The 15,376-nt window shown below is 45.0% G+C and overlaps 1 protein-coding gene across 2 annotated transcripts in view; it reads right to left on the reverse strand.

Moving 5' to 3' along the window:
- The window catches only part of FBXO42 (F-box protein 42), a 49,487-nt gene extending 34,439 nt beyond the window's left edge, over nucleotides 1–15,048 (reverse strand). The window contains exons 1-2 of one of the 2 annotated variants that reach the window (XM_010577233.1): nucleotides 3,161–3,199; nucleotides 1,275–1,475 (exon numbers count right to left, since the gene is read on the reverse strand). The gene's annotated coding sequence lies outside the window, so the exon portion shown is untranslated. Of the gene's footprint in view, nucleotides 1–1,274; nucleotides 1,476–3,160; nucleotides 3,200–14,950 lie in introns of those variants that run through there. The other variant, XM_010577235.1, reaches the window with a different exon arrangement.
- Nucleotides 15,049–15,376: the final 328 nt, after the last annotated feature.

Genomic DNA, 15,376 nt, shown 5'->3' on the forward strand with positions numbered 1-15,376 from the left:
TTGCATCTCCAGCTATTCAGAACATCTTAAGCATAAGGTAACGTACCGATGACAGAAATACATCATGAAATAAATCCATCTTAACGAACGGCTGTGTCCAATTCGGCCAGTTGGCAAGGTGTGCTGTTAAACCCATGCCTGTCACTGCAAAACAAATCCCCGGACCCTATTTCCCAGCAAGCAGCTGACCTGTCTTGGGGAGAGTGGCGATAGTTTTCCCTTCCAACACTGCTGGGTGAAGACCAAGGGATGTAACGGCTCCATGACTATACCTGCACCGATAGCTCAAACCAATATAACTCACAAGGATGACACAGGGACTTTCTTTTCAAAAAACTGCAATTACAAATTCCCCTTATTATCCTTTCCTAGCACAGCAGGTTGTAATGAAGGACCCAACACAGGGTAAGCTCTCAGCTCTTACATCGCTCAGCGTGAGTTTCTCCCAAAACCACAAGGCAGAGGCTGCCCAGCCACCCCCAGGTCCCAGACTGACTAGGATGATGGGATGGAGATCAACACCATCCATGGGACGAATCCCACCTGCAGCAAGCCCAGAATACAAACCCACTCCTCAAGAGGGAAGACAAGACGTGGCTTTTTGCCCAACATACTTAAATACAAGTATATAGTATCTTATTTTTACCAAGCTCTTAGTATCACAGAAAATATGGATGGAAGGAATTTAAGTTACCTAGCTATCAGGAATAAACTAAGCTGCTATAAGCTTCCAGCAATGCAAACTCTACCATCTTCCCCAGCTAAACCCAGGGTTTTCCCATCCCAGCATACACTGAGCTGAAGAGCCATGGGAATAGCAGAGAGCAGAGATGCGGAGCAGAAAAGCTTGCCATGACAACTAATTCATGCTCAGAAAAATTATGTTTGACAGCATTACTCTCCACTTTTGTCAGGTTCCCTGATGAAGCAACTTCAGAAAATCCACGGGGCTGTCAATCTTTGGTAGAAACCACATCAAAATTAAACTTACAGTTATCATCCTAACAGATGCTCAGCACGCTTTCCCATGTCAGAAATCCTTCTTAGAGTCAATGTTATGACAGAGAAAGGCTGAAACCCAAACGCTTTGACACAAGTGCTGCTGCTGCTGCCAGCAAACTGCATTACACAGCAGATAATACACAAATTCCCAAAGATTAAGAAATGGAAAACTAAAAAAAAAAAAAAAAAAAAAAAAAAGCAGACCTGCGCTAAAAAAAAATAATTAAAAAAACAAGAGGGTTGGGTCTTTTCCAAGTAAAAGCATCTATTACCACGAAGCGCATGTGCCAATTTCCATCTTGACACGGCATGGCAGGAAGCCAAAGGCTCCCAGTACTCCAACTTCAGGATGCTGTTTCACTAGAGCCAGGGAGGTTGGAGGAAGGAGGGTTGGTCCCTATCTCATGGCTTGGGACAACAGAGCAACACATCTACCCAGGTGGAACAGAAGGCATTTCACACCCTAAAAAATGCTAAAAGACCAATCAGAAGTACATTTGCATCCAGATCAGGTACAATGGGACACCTGTGGGTGACAACACTGAACATAAGCCTCAACTCAACAGGTTCACACAAGACATCTGTTGTGTTATTAAGGTTTAGAAGCAAAGATTCTGTGTGTTTCCCAACAGCTTTTATTTACCCTCTAAATAATGTCCAAAACCTGCTGGAGGAAGTCAGTTGAGAAGTGCAGGAATGAACACCCAGCTAGGAAGGGTTTTTTCCCCAATTATTAAATCCCAATTTTGATCCTCCTGAGCAGGCTTGGGAACAACACAACACAGCAAGTTAATCACAGGGGCAAAACAGCTTGGGGGTTAGAAAAGCATCTCTAAGACCCATTTTAAAAAGGCAGGAGGAGCAGGGAAACCCCTCGATACCTCAAATAGCACATGCTCATGCAGATCTGGGGATGAAGAAGCCACGCTGAGTTTTGTCTGGTCTTACCAGACCACTTGATAACATTATAAATATTCAAATGCATCTACTTTGCTAGATCCTCGTTTTCTAAATGTTTGAATGTAAGAAAAACACACCCTCCAAGTTTTCACACCCACGCTGTGTGATTTTTCTTAAGGAAAACAAGACTAGCAATAAACTCAACTCCCAAAAGGCAAGTCGCCGTCAAAATAACTCTTCAAGCTTGACCTATCACGGATGCAGATTTTGCTCTTATGGCACAGGAGCAGCAGGCTGGGAATAACCACCCCCAGACTGCAAAGCAGCAAAAGCCCTGTCCTATAACCCTGCTCCAACATCAAAAAAGAAATCCAGGCAGTCAGTAAGAAAGCACTAAAGCATCCCAGCCAGCTCCTATTACCAGTTATTCAGCAGATCCATGGGAGAAAATCCCATGCCAGTGTTTTTACTAGTTATGTGAAGAGCAGAACAGAGTGTTTCTGTCCCATTTGGATTTAGGGTAGATGCAGTAGGTGTTTTCTCACTCATCCTGGCTCTCAGGTGCTCTCTGCTTGCATTGAGCCGGGCTTCAGTTTGTAAGCGGGCTAAAATTAATCTCCAAGTACTCAAAAAGCCGCAGTGAAGGGATTTAAGCAGTCATGTCGCATCCAAAAGTACATGCAATTCAATTAACTCGCCGGGACAGATCCAGGAGCCCCGTTCTGTTTGGATCGATTGCTGTGAAGGCCAACACAAGCCCCTTGAAGCATCGTATTATAGTTTGCACCCTACAGTCTCCTGGTCCCAGAGAAGTGCCTTTATATTCCAGCAGCAGAAATGTTTTACAGCATTCAGAAATTAGCCTAAAGCCCTACCAAGAAGGAATTGCAGCTGCTTAAAATAACACGTAAAGAAACACTAGAAGGGCAATTGAAACAGAGCTCTGCCAGCACTGATCAAATTTGCCTGGCCCTTCCTAAAAGCTGTGTCTTTGCCAGTTGGCAAAACATGTTATAACTCTTTTCCTCCTTTCAGAGCACTTGAATTTCCCCTCTTTCCCCTCCTGAAATTATTTAAGAACCTGCTATTTATTCTGCTAAAGTGATTATTTGCTGCAGTGGAACAAACAGGTGAAAAACATTAAATGCAGGCAAAAACCCCCACCAGGTTTAAGCACTTCTTGAAGCCTGGTAGCAACATCAGGCAGCCAGCAGCCTGCTCCTGCAAAACCCCTCTCAACCCAAAAAGGTTTTCCTACCTGCAGGCATCTCTCCTGGTCCCATGGACCCCAATTCACAGGCGTGGGTGGCATCAGTGGTTCCCATCCTGAGCTACCTCCTCTTCTCTGCAAGTCTCAGCTGTTTTAAGAAGCGTTTGAACCCACAGGGGTTTTGACCTGGCTGCTTTTTTTTTTTTTTTTTTTAGTCAACAGTTTTTAGGGGAAAAAAGCCTCCAAGGGAAAGTTCTTGAATGAAAATAAGAGGCCGTGCAATAGTACTGAGTCAGAGCACATTACGCATAAGGGAATGCTCATTTTCACATGCCACAAAAAATACTCTCTCCAAACATAATCATAGAAGCTATGTTCTCACCCAGGAAAAAAAATAATAAACGTGTGTGAAAGGACCCAGCCCTGGCTGGCTGACTGCTTCGGCTGGAAGGAGAAAGGGACTCTGCAGAACAGAACGGTTAATTGCACTTGGCAATCAGAAGCTATGGCATTAATTTAGGGGTGGAAGATAGCAACTGCCTCTAACCCCCTCCAGACTCTTCCTCATACTTTGCAACTGCTTATTCCACTTGTCAGCAGCCCCATCATGGCAGGGTAGCATTTATGGAGACATTTAGACCTTTTAGGCTTATTCTCTTAGCCAGTTTAAAAAAACAAGCCTATTCCATCAGACAGACACATTTAATAATAAGTCTTAGGCTGCTTTCCTTGAAAACAATTCCTGTCTGTATTTGGAAGGATTATTTTTGCACAATATTTTATTGTCTCATGCAGCTGTGCCATTAAGGACTTCAATGGCAGCTTCCCCCACTCCAATTTGGCTTTTGCTACTGTAAGTTGCTCTACAGAAGCCCCGAGCCCTTTTCTAGAGATATAAGAGGAAAAATAAAGTACTATTTCCTAGGTAGAAGCACACTGTTTTATGAAAGCAATGGCACAGGGAGTAAAAAGTCTCCAGGAGTTACAGGATTTGGAGTAGGTATAAACACCGTTAAATAAGATGACATTTCTAGTCCTCCAAAACTTGCACCATTTAGAGCTGATGCATTTGAAAATCAACTGCTAGACAAGTTCAACAGTGGAAAAAAAGCAGATTTTAGTCAAAAAAGAAAACAAAGCCTCTGGGAAACCGAACGATGAGCAATATCCTGTATGCGCTGCCGCACCAGCATCACGCCCAGATGAACGAGTGAGACCTCGGGGATACCTGCACCATCCTTTTCTCCTTATCCCTGCAAAACAGGCAATTACAAGTTCTTTGAAGCACAGCTTTCCTCCCCCCCTCCACCTCCTTTAGCTGCCTTTCAACAGGAAATTGTTTTTTTTCTTTCATATAAGACCTAGCTTCACCCATGAAAAGAAAGGTTTCCTAAATTCCATCTGCAAGTTTGAAAAGTCAAATATATATCTTTCAGTACTAGCTCCCTGCCACGTGTTTTGCCTGTTAAACCAGTATTTTTATAGAGATTCCAGAGACAAATTCAAAATTACGTGACTTCATTTTACAATGCCATATAACCTGTACCATACTGTAATGAAACAGCACGATTACAACTGAATTTTAATTGATATTATTGTAATAAAAAGGTATAGAGAGTTACCAGAAATCTCTCCCACCCCAATGATGACAGGCTGACCCTCAGCTATTCCATATTCCTGCTCATTTTTATTCTAAGCTTTCAGGAAAAAAAAAAAGTAGTAATATAACATTACGCAGCAAGATTTATTACACAAACAGCCCAACAACTTAAAAATAAATTCTGCCTAATCTATCTTCCTACAAAATTAAAGCACTGAAAATGAAGAAGAAAATTTGAGGTTTATTCTGGATTTATTATAGGAATACAAACCCAGGTAGCACATGTTTTATATGCTTGTCATTAGTGTACGGTTCATCCGAACAAAAGGAAACAGCAGAGTTTAATGACACTGCACTTCAGGTGTACACAGCAAAATCTGTCATTTGAATTTGCTAATGGAATAAACAGGACAAAACCTCAGAATTGGCCTAAAATCTTAATAAAATATTAACAAATCAAGAACAAGACCAAAAAGCAAAGGCATGAAGTCCACCTCCAGATATCCCTGCAGAATGCCACTGAACAAGCCGAGATCTCCAACATCCAACAACCCCCCCCAGATGCATCCCTAATAAATGGGATTTGAAGACTTTTGAGTTTCTTTTTACTGCATTATTACCCTTAAAACAGCTTAAGTTGTTTAAAACCTGTTGAAACCTGGCTTGATAAGCACTAGCAGCACAAAAGAAGCTGTTACATTACTTATTTAGGTACCACTTGAGCTCACACACATGCTATTGGCCAACGAACCCCAATTTAATCACACTGGGCATTGAATACATTTACCCTTAGGTTAAAAACGTGATCTGGGTGGGCCAGGCATCTATACACAAAGCACCATGCTCTCTGGGTTTCCCTGATAAAAATTCAAGCCTCCATGTGCATGCCTCCAACTCCGAAATCTCAGTAATCGCTCAACAACATTACATCCCTCCAACCAAGCCAAAAATTAGGAATTCTGAATATCAACCCTAGCTGGGGTTCTCCAAACATGGAATGGGTCATTCCAGCAACTGTGACCCAAATTTGGCCTGTTTGGAAAACTGTTCTGCTCAGGTGCAATAATTGGCTGGGTCTGTATCTAGGTGTGCTCTTACAATTCATCCCCTCTACTGAAATCACCCTAAATTTTGTAGGGCCATAAATAAGTAGTATTTCGGGCTCACACACTCCCTCTACTGACTCCCTGCAAACCGTTAATTAAAATTATTCTTGCCTGAACTTTTTCTAGCAAAACAAATAATCATGATTCATTTCAAAATGAAGGCAAAACTGCATGCCAGCCAGAAAACAAAAATGATCCCTAAACAAGCAAATAAAAGGCTTTGAGACTTGAAAATAGAGGATTTTACAAGAAAACATGCAGATGCTTCTCCTGTTGCAACATACACTGTCTGAAGATAAACAGTTTACACAGCGGCTGCCCAGATAAAAACATCTGATGCGATTCTCAGTACCTATCCAAACCCATCTGTGATGATTCATCATCAAGAACTCCTATAACACCAAGCAAACACACAACGGCAGACTCTGGAAATAATTGTCACCTCCTTCCTTCGTTGATAGAGCAGCAGGTCTGGACCTCAGAGGCAGCACTTGGAAAGCTACAGTTAAATTAATTATTTTGAGGACAGCCTGTAAAAATGACACAGCACTCCTTACTTTCCTCTGCAGACATCTCTGAAACTTACCAAAGCTGCTAAAATTGGTTAATCTCTATAAAGGTTTCAGGCAAACAAAGGCAAATTTACAGCTGAACCACAAGGAAAACACATGCTACTGATCTAAAAACCAGTCCCGTTTTGATGGTACAAAAAATAAGTCTGAAAACACAATGCCGAAACATAATTTCTGTATTTACACTTCCATACAGGCCAATGCCCATTTCTATGCCCAAACAGCCCAGAAAACCTGTTCAGGCAAAATAATTACACGTAAAGCATGGAAATTATCTTAGAGAAGGGTTTGCTAACAAAACTAGGAGGTACCCAAACATACTGGGTGACTTAATTCCTGATTTTTTGACAGGCTGCATCAGATGCTTATTCAGTGCAGTTGCTTTTTTTTTTTTTTTTTTAAATAAAACCTTTTCTTTGCACAGTATAACCCGACAAATCCAAACAGCTGCTTACAGCACAATTCCCACTAAACTGCTGCCCACACGGAGGAAACCGCAGTCCCCAAGGTGCCCACGTGTCAAGCAAACACTGCCACAGGAAAGCAGCCTGCAGCAAGTGTCAGAATCCGACCCGGCGCACGACTTCCTTGGCCGGGAAAGCCCTGGATCACATCCACCTCCTCCAGCTCAGGCAGCAAAACAGGCAGCTTGGGAAGCAGCAAAATGTCATTTCCTACCAGTGCATCACTTGCGGGTGAGCCTCTGCCGCCTGCAGCAATTGGACTGGGGGGGGGTCAGACCTTTTTCCTCCCTGGTAGTTCCTCTGGTCTCCAGGATTTTGAGCTTTCTTGCCTTCAGCGGGGTCTTTCCTCTCCCTTTCCTGTCCTGTGAAACTTGCAGGAACTTAGGATCTTTGAGACCTTTATCCTTTTGATGAATCGGGCAGAAAGGGGCAACAGGATCAGGAATTAGTGTGAGAGAGAAAGCAAACTCCATAAGCCTTGCTTCCAAAAAACCAACCCTGGCAAAAGCCCATCGAGAGACAGACACATACTGCTCCACACGACTGCCTTCAGAAACTACTAGCACTTCAAGAGACTTAAATAATCAGTGTTAATACCCATGCTGCAATGCTGTCCATGTAAATCAGGCAATCTCTTGTTGCTTTAAGCAGTAGGACAACCAGTCAATAGTTAGGTTTCCAACACTGCTGCAAAATTCAGGCTTAATGTTTTGCTGTGGGAACAAAGAATGAAATTTTAGTGCTCAGGAAAATTAAGTTAAGCAAATGCTAGGTCAAGGTCAGGGTTTATCAGCGAGGCAACTTGTCAGGCAAGCGCTCCCTTTCAAGCCTCTGGTTCCCCCCCACGACATGGTCTTTGGCTTAGCACATGCATGTGGAGGAGGAGGAGTATGGAAGAATTTCATTTTTGCAATAAACAAAAGTTATTCTGCATCCTAAATTCACAAACCACAACATTCCTCTGTCAACTAAGAAATGTAAGTCACAAGCAGCCCTGAGACATTTCATCTGAAGTGAAGATGAGCTCAAGGATACTGACTTCCAGGCCAAAAAAGAAGGATGCACTGGAAAAAGCCATGTATTAGTGTAGGTTCGGTAGCCAAGGTTTAATCTAAATTGATATCCACAGCTTTCAGACAGACTGCTGACTTCGCAGCAGGTCGCTGATGCAATGTTTTTATCTTTGTTAGCAAGCAGGGTACCAAGATATCTAATACCATCTCGACATGGACATTATCAGTGTTTGAGCACTGCAAATGATGCTGTGCTCCCGATCTTAACTCCTAGCAGATGAGCTGCTCAGCTGTAACATGTATTGCGTGTCTAACAATAAAAGTGTGTTTTTGCAATGTCCACTCACCTAATCACATCAAATAAATTTGTACACCACCTTCAAACTAGTTTGTGTAATTGCCGGTGCAAAGCCTTTGATGAAAGCTGCCAACTACGGAGTTAATCATCTAGCAAATATTGCCCAGGAGCAGGGCTGGATCACACCAAAGAGAATTTAAAGGCAGATCTGTTTGCTAAACAGCAATTGCAACAATATAGAAAATATTTTCTCTCTCTCAATGGTGGCAAAAAAGGAGTTTACATCAATAGAGATACACCCAGCCAGAAAACCCTCTGGCCACATTAGCACGTACCTGCCCAACACAACCTTAAACGCCTTCACACATTACAAAAGTGCAGCATCTGTGGGTGTCCCAGCGCCTGGCTTGTAAGCGCCACAGTGGTAATTTACCCCATTTTATAGGTAAAGGAACAAAAGCACTGAGAAGCCGAGGTCAAGCAAGCCCTCGACAGCACTGGGATTACAATACTGGAGGTTTCTGGCTCCCTGACCTGCACTGAAGAAATTAGGCCACTGCCTCTCCAGAGTTAAGATGAATATCCAGATAGCACCAAAAGCTCTGTTTTACTTTTGACAGGTGAGCTGGAAACAAAGACACACTAATCAAAACACAAAAGGGTGATGGAAAGAGCAAGACTTATGAAAAGCAAGCACGGAGCTTAAGCACTTGCCTCGACACCCATGAAGAGGGCTTGAGCATATAAATTCAGAACGCAGCTGAATTTATCACTGGGGTTTTTTAGCAGAAGATATTAACTAGGGAGGGCAAACACCCGTCAGTCTCTGCAAATATAAGACCACATACCCCTCCGTCACACTGTGCAATGAGGATGGTGAGAAGAACGGTGCCTAAGGGTCCACAAGCACAAGACGCATGTGTCGAAGGGCATCGCCACAGCCCAGAAAAGAGGCAAACATCAGCTTCAAGGTGGGGCTGACTTTGAGGCAGCATGTCTTCTCGTTGCTCAAAATTCCGCGGAGCCGTTGTTAGCTCGGTGACTGGCAGTCTAGACAGCGTCTCTTTTATTCACTGTCAATATGTTGCTGGCAGTGAGCACTGGGAGAGCTGTTCTCCTGGCGCTAAAGCTTCTGCTAAACACATTTCTCCCATTAACCAGCATCTTGGTGGGGGAAAATCCCAACCAGCTCCCAGAAAACAGCAATGTCATTTAAAGTGAGCAACAGAGGATTCATTTAAATTTACAGGAGGTAAAGCAGATGGGAAGGATAAATACTTTCCTCTTCAGTGATACGAGTGTGCAAAACAGCCCATAGGGTGGTGGCGATTGCAACCCTATTATTATAAACCAGGAAGGACTGCTCTGCATCCCCTTCAACACCAAGGCTTTAAAGGACAAAGAAATAGGGCTAAAGCCACAGGAAAGACCCATGCACCTCAGCGTGAGGGGTTGCAAACAGGAGCAACAACACCACTGAGCAGACCTCACAAGCAACTGAGCCACCTACAGGAAAATACAACCCAGCAGTTCAATTTAAAATAGATTTCACAAGAGCTAGAGTTTGACCCACCCAGCAGGCTTGATGAGGATTTGCTGCTGTTTCCACACATTTTGAGAATTTGCCTTCCTTTATTAGAATTTTTTTTCAGCTAATGAAGAAGGCAATGCAGAATGAGAAGCAAAAGCACTGCAAGTTAGGGATGCATCACTACTGAGAAAAGCAAGGGCTATCTATTCTATATGCCATATCTCAAGTCTAGTTGTTTAGTGAGGCTTAAAAATACTAGGTATTAGATACTAAGAGAAGACAAAAGAATGGAAGTCAAATCCACATTATGTTAATAAGCAAATAAAAATTCAGCGAAATTGGGCTAATTTCAAATTCATCCCTACCTCTTAATCAAAAACTCAGCTTGCCCCAGCAGTCCAAGATCTCCCTTTGTTAACATCCCAAACAAGAGCATTCCCACCACCCCAACGGGCACCCCTTTAACTGATAAGCACAGCCTGGCATCGTACCGGGCACAAGAGGGGGGCAAACCACCTATTATCACGTATTACGAAATGCTGGGATTCCACAGCACCCAAGAATCAGGTTCAGAGAGGGCTAAAGTGTCCCACGTGTCCCCTCCCGAGCCGCAACGTGCATCAGTGTCAGCTGAATGGGTTGCCACGGCTCTGAAACCTGAAGGTCCAGGAGGTTTTCAGGAGTCCCCAGCAGCAGTCACGACGAGGAAAGAAAACAGCCAGCCTAAAAACAAATGCAGGAAGAGCTTGCATTCAACAGGACAGATTAAAGGTGGCTGCTTGATGGAGGAATTGAACAAAATAATTGCAGAATGGATGCAACAACAATGGTACAGAAGTAGCTGCTATTTGGTTTTCTCATTTAAGGTGTTTTGGGCAGGTGCCTTCACATGCTGGCAAAAGGATCCAATGTGCATCTGATACCAGTGACAAGAAAAAACATAGATTCATGGAAAATGTTTGCCTTTTGCAGAATTATGCTTTTTTTTAATAGCCTTGATACCCTGCATGTGTTCAGCCCCATCCCCTGGAAGCTCACCACAAGGATAACTGTACCTAAGGGGTTCGTGATCCTTTGTTAAAGTGCAGATAAATCACTCATATCATTGCAGGCTCTCCAGCATGATAAAAAGCTGACCATAATGATTAATATGTATCACAGATTCCCCCATGTAAAAAGTTTTGGGATGGACAGTTTTTTCCCATAGTCACTGTGACTTAACAGCAAGATTTTTACATTTATGAGGTGCTTTTTATCAAGAAAACCCAAAATCGCTCAGCAAACCAGAGATGATCTTTTGCCCACTGAAATGTGTCACTTGCCATTACTAACTGTACGGTCTGTCTGCAAGAGCAATAATTTCTGCAGCTTCACAGGGAGCTTTGCTTAGGCAGAACATATATCACAAAATATGGACTTTGCTAAGGTTATCGTGTATTTTTGGTAATGATTTGCAGCATTCAGCGACAGCCCCTTGCTTTTACATCTCTGGTACGAGGCAGCCTGGCAGCAGAACACCTCCTAACATCGTCCCTTCACAATCAACTCAAATAAAAGCATCTTTTCACCAAACACAACTTGCCGTGGAGACCTGGGGTACCCTCAAACACATCTCAAAGCGCTGACAGGGCCGTCACCACTGATCTGAGGTTTGACAAGACCAGTGGTGGAAGGGAACATTACCACAGCACATCAATATTAACCTAACAAGAAGCCCCAAATAAATTAAAGTAGCTTTACCAACTTACCTTAAGGCTTCAAAAGCCCACATTATTACAAAATTTGCACAAGCACAGAACAAAATAAGCCAGACATGAATCTGAAACATATGAAAAGATACAGTATGTCTGAATTACTTAATACAGTTCAGGCAACTGTGATTTGCAAGGGGGAAATAAACATTTTAAGTCATAGATGTTTCAGTAGGTGTTCAGCTAGCAAAGCTAAATATTTTAAAAATTGCCATAGAAATGGGGAAGCAAATACAGTCCACAGCAAGGTCCGATGCAAATTAACTGAAGCTCTAGGAGAACATTTGCAGTTCTTGAAATAGCAAGCTCCTGAAGGCAAGATCCACGTTTTCTGCATCTTGCTCAACACAAGCCACAGTTCTCGATGCGGATGTGTCACCCTGCTCTCCTTTAATCTCAGACACAAGCGAGTTCAAAAGGGATTTTGACCTGAATTTCTAAACTACATCAAAAAGCTGCATTAGCTGTTAATGGCAGCCCAGCCCAGATACCTTGGTGCATCTCTCGGGAATGTCACCAACTGCAGACAGTCCCACTCAGGTCAGAAAACACACTCCGAAAGGAGCTCTTACCTGGAGAAATACCCATAGAGCACATTATCAAGGCCACCAGAGTCCTCTTTTCACAGGCTTTTATCTAGATTTGTACTGAATCTGAGCCTAGCTCTGGCTCTAACACCTTTTATAAGCCCTTGCAGACATCCCCACGCGATGTTGCAGTTCAAAAGCCAAGGGCTTCAAGCTTATTTACATTCAACCTTAAGAAAATTTGTTAGGACAAAGCCTGAATCAATGTTTTACAACAAAGCCTGCCATGACTAAATACACAGGGAAAAATAACTTCCCTCAGAGGCACAGCTCTGTTTACACAGAAAGTGGGAAGCCTTTTCTAGCAGCACTCGCTCACATCCTGTGGAAGTGGCTGGAATTGGCAGTGGGCGAAGCAGGCTGTGCTGAAACCCAACGCCTCTTCGAAGCCCTGAAAACAGACCTTTACAAATCAGCTGTGTACTGGGAACGTGTGGAGAACAGACTATCCCCATCCTTCCACTCCAAAGCTACAGCTGGTGTCACTCCTTCCATTAAACATGAAGATTATATACATTAAATTTCCTGAGATTAAGGGCAGGACAGTCAAGCACATCCTCACTATCTTTGGGAACAAACACCTCACTCCAGAAGGTGCCTGATGAAGCAGCTTCAAGCAGCGGCTTGAAATCCCCAAGTCAAAGGTAACGCACGTTCAACAGTGGCAATAAACCATCCCGATCTTTATATCAACCAGAGGCAGGACAATAACATTTTTTCTGCAGGCAAGATTTCTTCTAGGGTTTCTCCTATAGCCAAACACAGAGAAAATTTGAGTCCAGAGACTAAAGGCTGTAGTAAACTCAAATGAAAATTTAAAATTACACATACTGCCTTTAAAAGTCCATAAGAGTAAACCAGTGCAGCTTTGTAAACTAGTGCAATACTAAAACCGTACAGTGTCTTTCAAACCCAAGTGCTTCATTTGCCACCGTGGAAAAAATGTTGCTTGGGCGGAGTCACCCATCAGTTAAAATACCAGGTAACACAGCAGGAAAAACACGCGCAAACATCTTCGCTATGTGAAAACAACCACTGGATGGGATTCTGATTCTGCTAGAAGCATGCAGATACAAAAGCCCTGGTGAACAGGATTGAACCCGATGCAGTAAGAACTGTAATTTCTCCCTCTGCAAGAGAGGCATCATCCTGCCTTGGAAATAGCCCATGATCCCACCCAGGATCTTGCTTTCTTCTCTCCCAATTCTGACACCAGGGAAAGACCAACCCAAGGCAAACCTGAAGGACACAACCCGAGGGAAAGCCACCGGTATTCGGCCCTTCTCCAGCATGAGCGTAAGGAAAAGGAAGGAGAGATGGTGGTGGGAACACACAGGGCTACGGAAATGAGGAAATAACAGCAAGTCTCTTAACTCTTCAGTTAACATCCAGCTCAGATATTTGGCTCTTCAGAAGGGCCAAGCCCAGGCTGCGACCACTGCGTTGCGATATAAAGCAATTTGTTAGGACACTGCAGTATCATCACCGATTTGGGGCTTCATGGGGCCACCTGCAAGGCAGTGGATCAATTCAGGCTTTGGGCTCCTTCGCTTTTGAAGGGCAGGGTGGGTAAAGACATCATTACATCCAGGTTACAAATTTAGGTCAGCAGCATCTCAAATGTAGTTTATTTTAATTCATATCCCCTTTAGTAAAGGGGAAGACTTCCAGCTGCTGACCTACAGAATGATCCAGTCTCACCAGCAGTGATAATTAAAGCCATTTTAATACAAATGACATCCCCAGCGATCAACCAGGTTATCTTACAAACAGAACACAGTCCCCACGTAACGAACTGATTCACCGTACTGCAGACAGGCATTTCAGTTTGCATGACTTCTCTTTTGTTCTTCCTCTGAGCATTAATTAGAGTTCAGGTTATTAAGAGCGAGATACCAAGGCTCTGCTCCTGCGGCTCCTAAGAAAGGCCTTGCCCAATTTGAAAACCCAAACAGGCTTGAAGTGAGACACTTCATCCCGGAAAGGTTTGGGCAGCATCTTGCAGGCAGCATGAGATAATCCTCCCGAGTGAGACCCGCGCATTGAGATGAGCCCCTGCAGTGTCTGCTCAGCCCAGCCCCGTTGTGACAAAAAAAAAATTAAATAAATAAAGCCATTCTCAAATCACCGATGAGATTATCAGTGAAGACAATGGGGACTAACACCCCAAATCCTGTTGAGCTGATAAATACCAAGCTTGCCACCACTACTGATTTAACACAACACTTTTGGGACCAAACCAAACGTATATATATACACACATGTAAGGTGAGCAGCACACGAGGCATGAACGCAAATGCAAGTCAAGAACTGGATTCACATGGAGTTATTTGAAGAATAACCGGAGACCGAGCCTCACCTTTGTTTTTACACGTAGGAGACGTGAGCCTTCAGGGCAGCCACAGCACCCCGCAGCCTCCACACGGTCGGCAGCATCCGTCCCCCCCCACCCTGCCAGCCTGCACCTTGGCACTGCCCAATGCCAACACTGATTTTTTTGGGGGAAACCTGGTTTTTTTTGGAGGGGGGGAAGGGAGGGCAGGTTTTGCCCACCCCCAGCACTGAAGAAGACCCCAGGGCTGCCTTCAACTTGTCCCCCCTCCCCGGGGCTGCCGCTGCCCTCCGTGGGCAGGGAAGGGGCCTCCCCCCCTCACAGGGACGAGCAGCCCTCGCGGGGGGGCTACAATACCCCGGGGGGATCTGTCCTCAATAGAGACTCCCCAAAAAGAGGTAAGGGGGGAAAAGAAGGGCTCAACCCCACCCTCAAGCCCCCAAATGGGTGGCCCCCTCCAGGCGAGGCCTGTCCCGCCCTGAGGGGCCTGGCCCGCCGCCGCCCCGCTCCCCAGGGAAGGGACGCTGCCCACCGCCGCTCTCATCCCTCCCCGCCCCGGGGAACCGCACCGCGGGGCCCCTCACCTGCCGCCGGCCACCGCCTGCCGCGGCTGGGCCGGGCCCTCAGGGCTGCAGGCGCTGGGGTCGCCGCGTCGCCCAGGTGACGGCTCGAACCGGCGCCGCCATCTTCCCTCCTCCCCTCCGCCACCGCCGCCGCCGCTCCGGCCGCGGCGGAGAACACACTACGCAGGCGCCGGCCGGCCCCGCATCACATGACCGAGGAGGGGGCGGAGAGACGAGAGTCACGTGGCAACGAGCGCCATGATGAGAAGGTCAATTCTCCCCCCCCACCCCACCGATTCCATAGCACAGAGGCCTTTTTCTGGCCGGGGAAGGCTGCCATGTTTGGAAGGTCTCGCCAGAGGCACGCGCGCCCTCCCGCCGCCATGTTGGAAGAGGCGGGCGGGCGAGGCCGCCATGTTGGGGAGGTCGGCTCTGAGAAGAAGGTGG

Source organism: Haliaeetus leucocephalus, unplaced genomic scaffold (genome assembly GCF_000737465.1).
Source record: "Haliaeetus leucocephalus isolate CR32 unplaced genomic scaffold, Haliaeetus_leucocephalus-4.0 Scaffold556, whole genome shotgun sequence".
NCBI classification, from domain to species: domain Eukaryota; kingdom Metazoa; phylum Chordata; class Aves; order Accipitriformes; family Accipitridae; genus Haliaeetus; species Haliaeetus leucocephalus.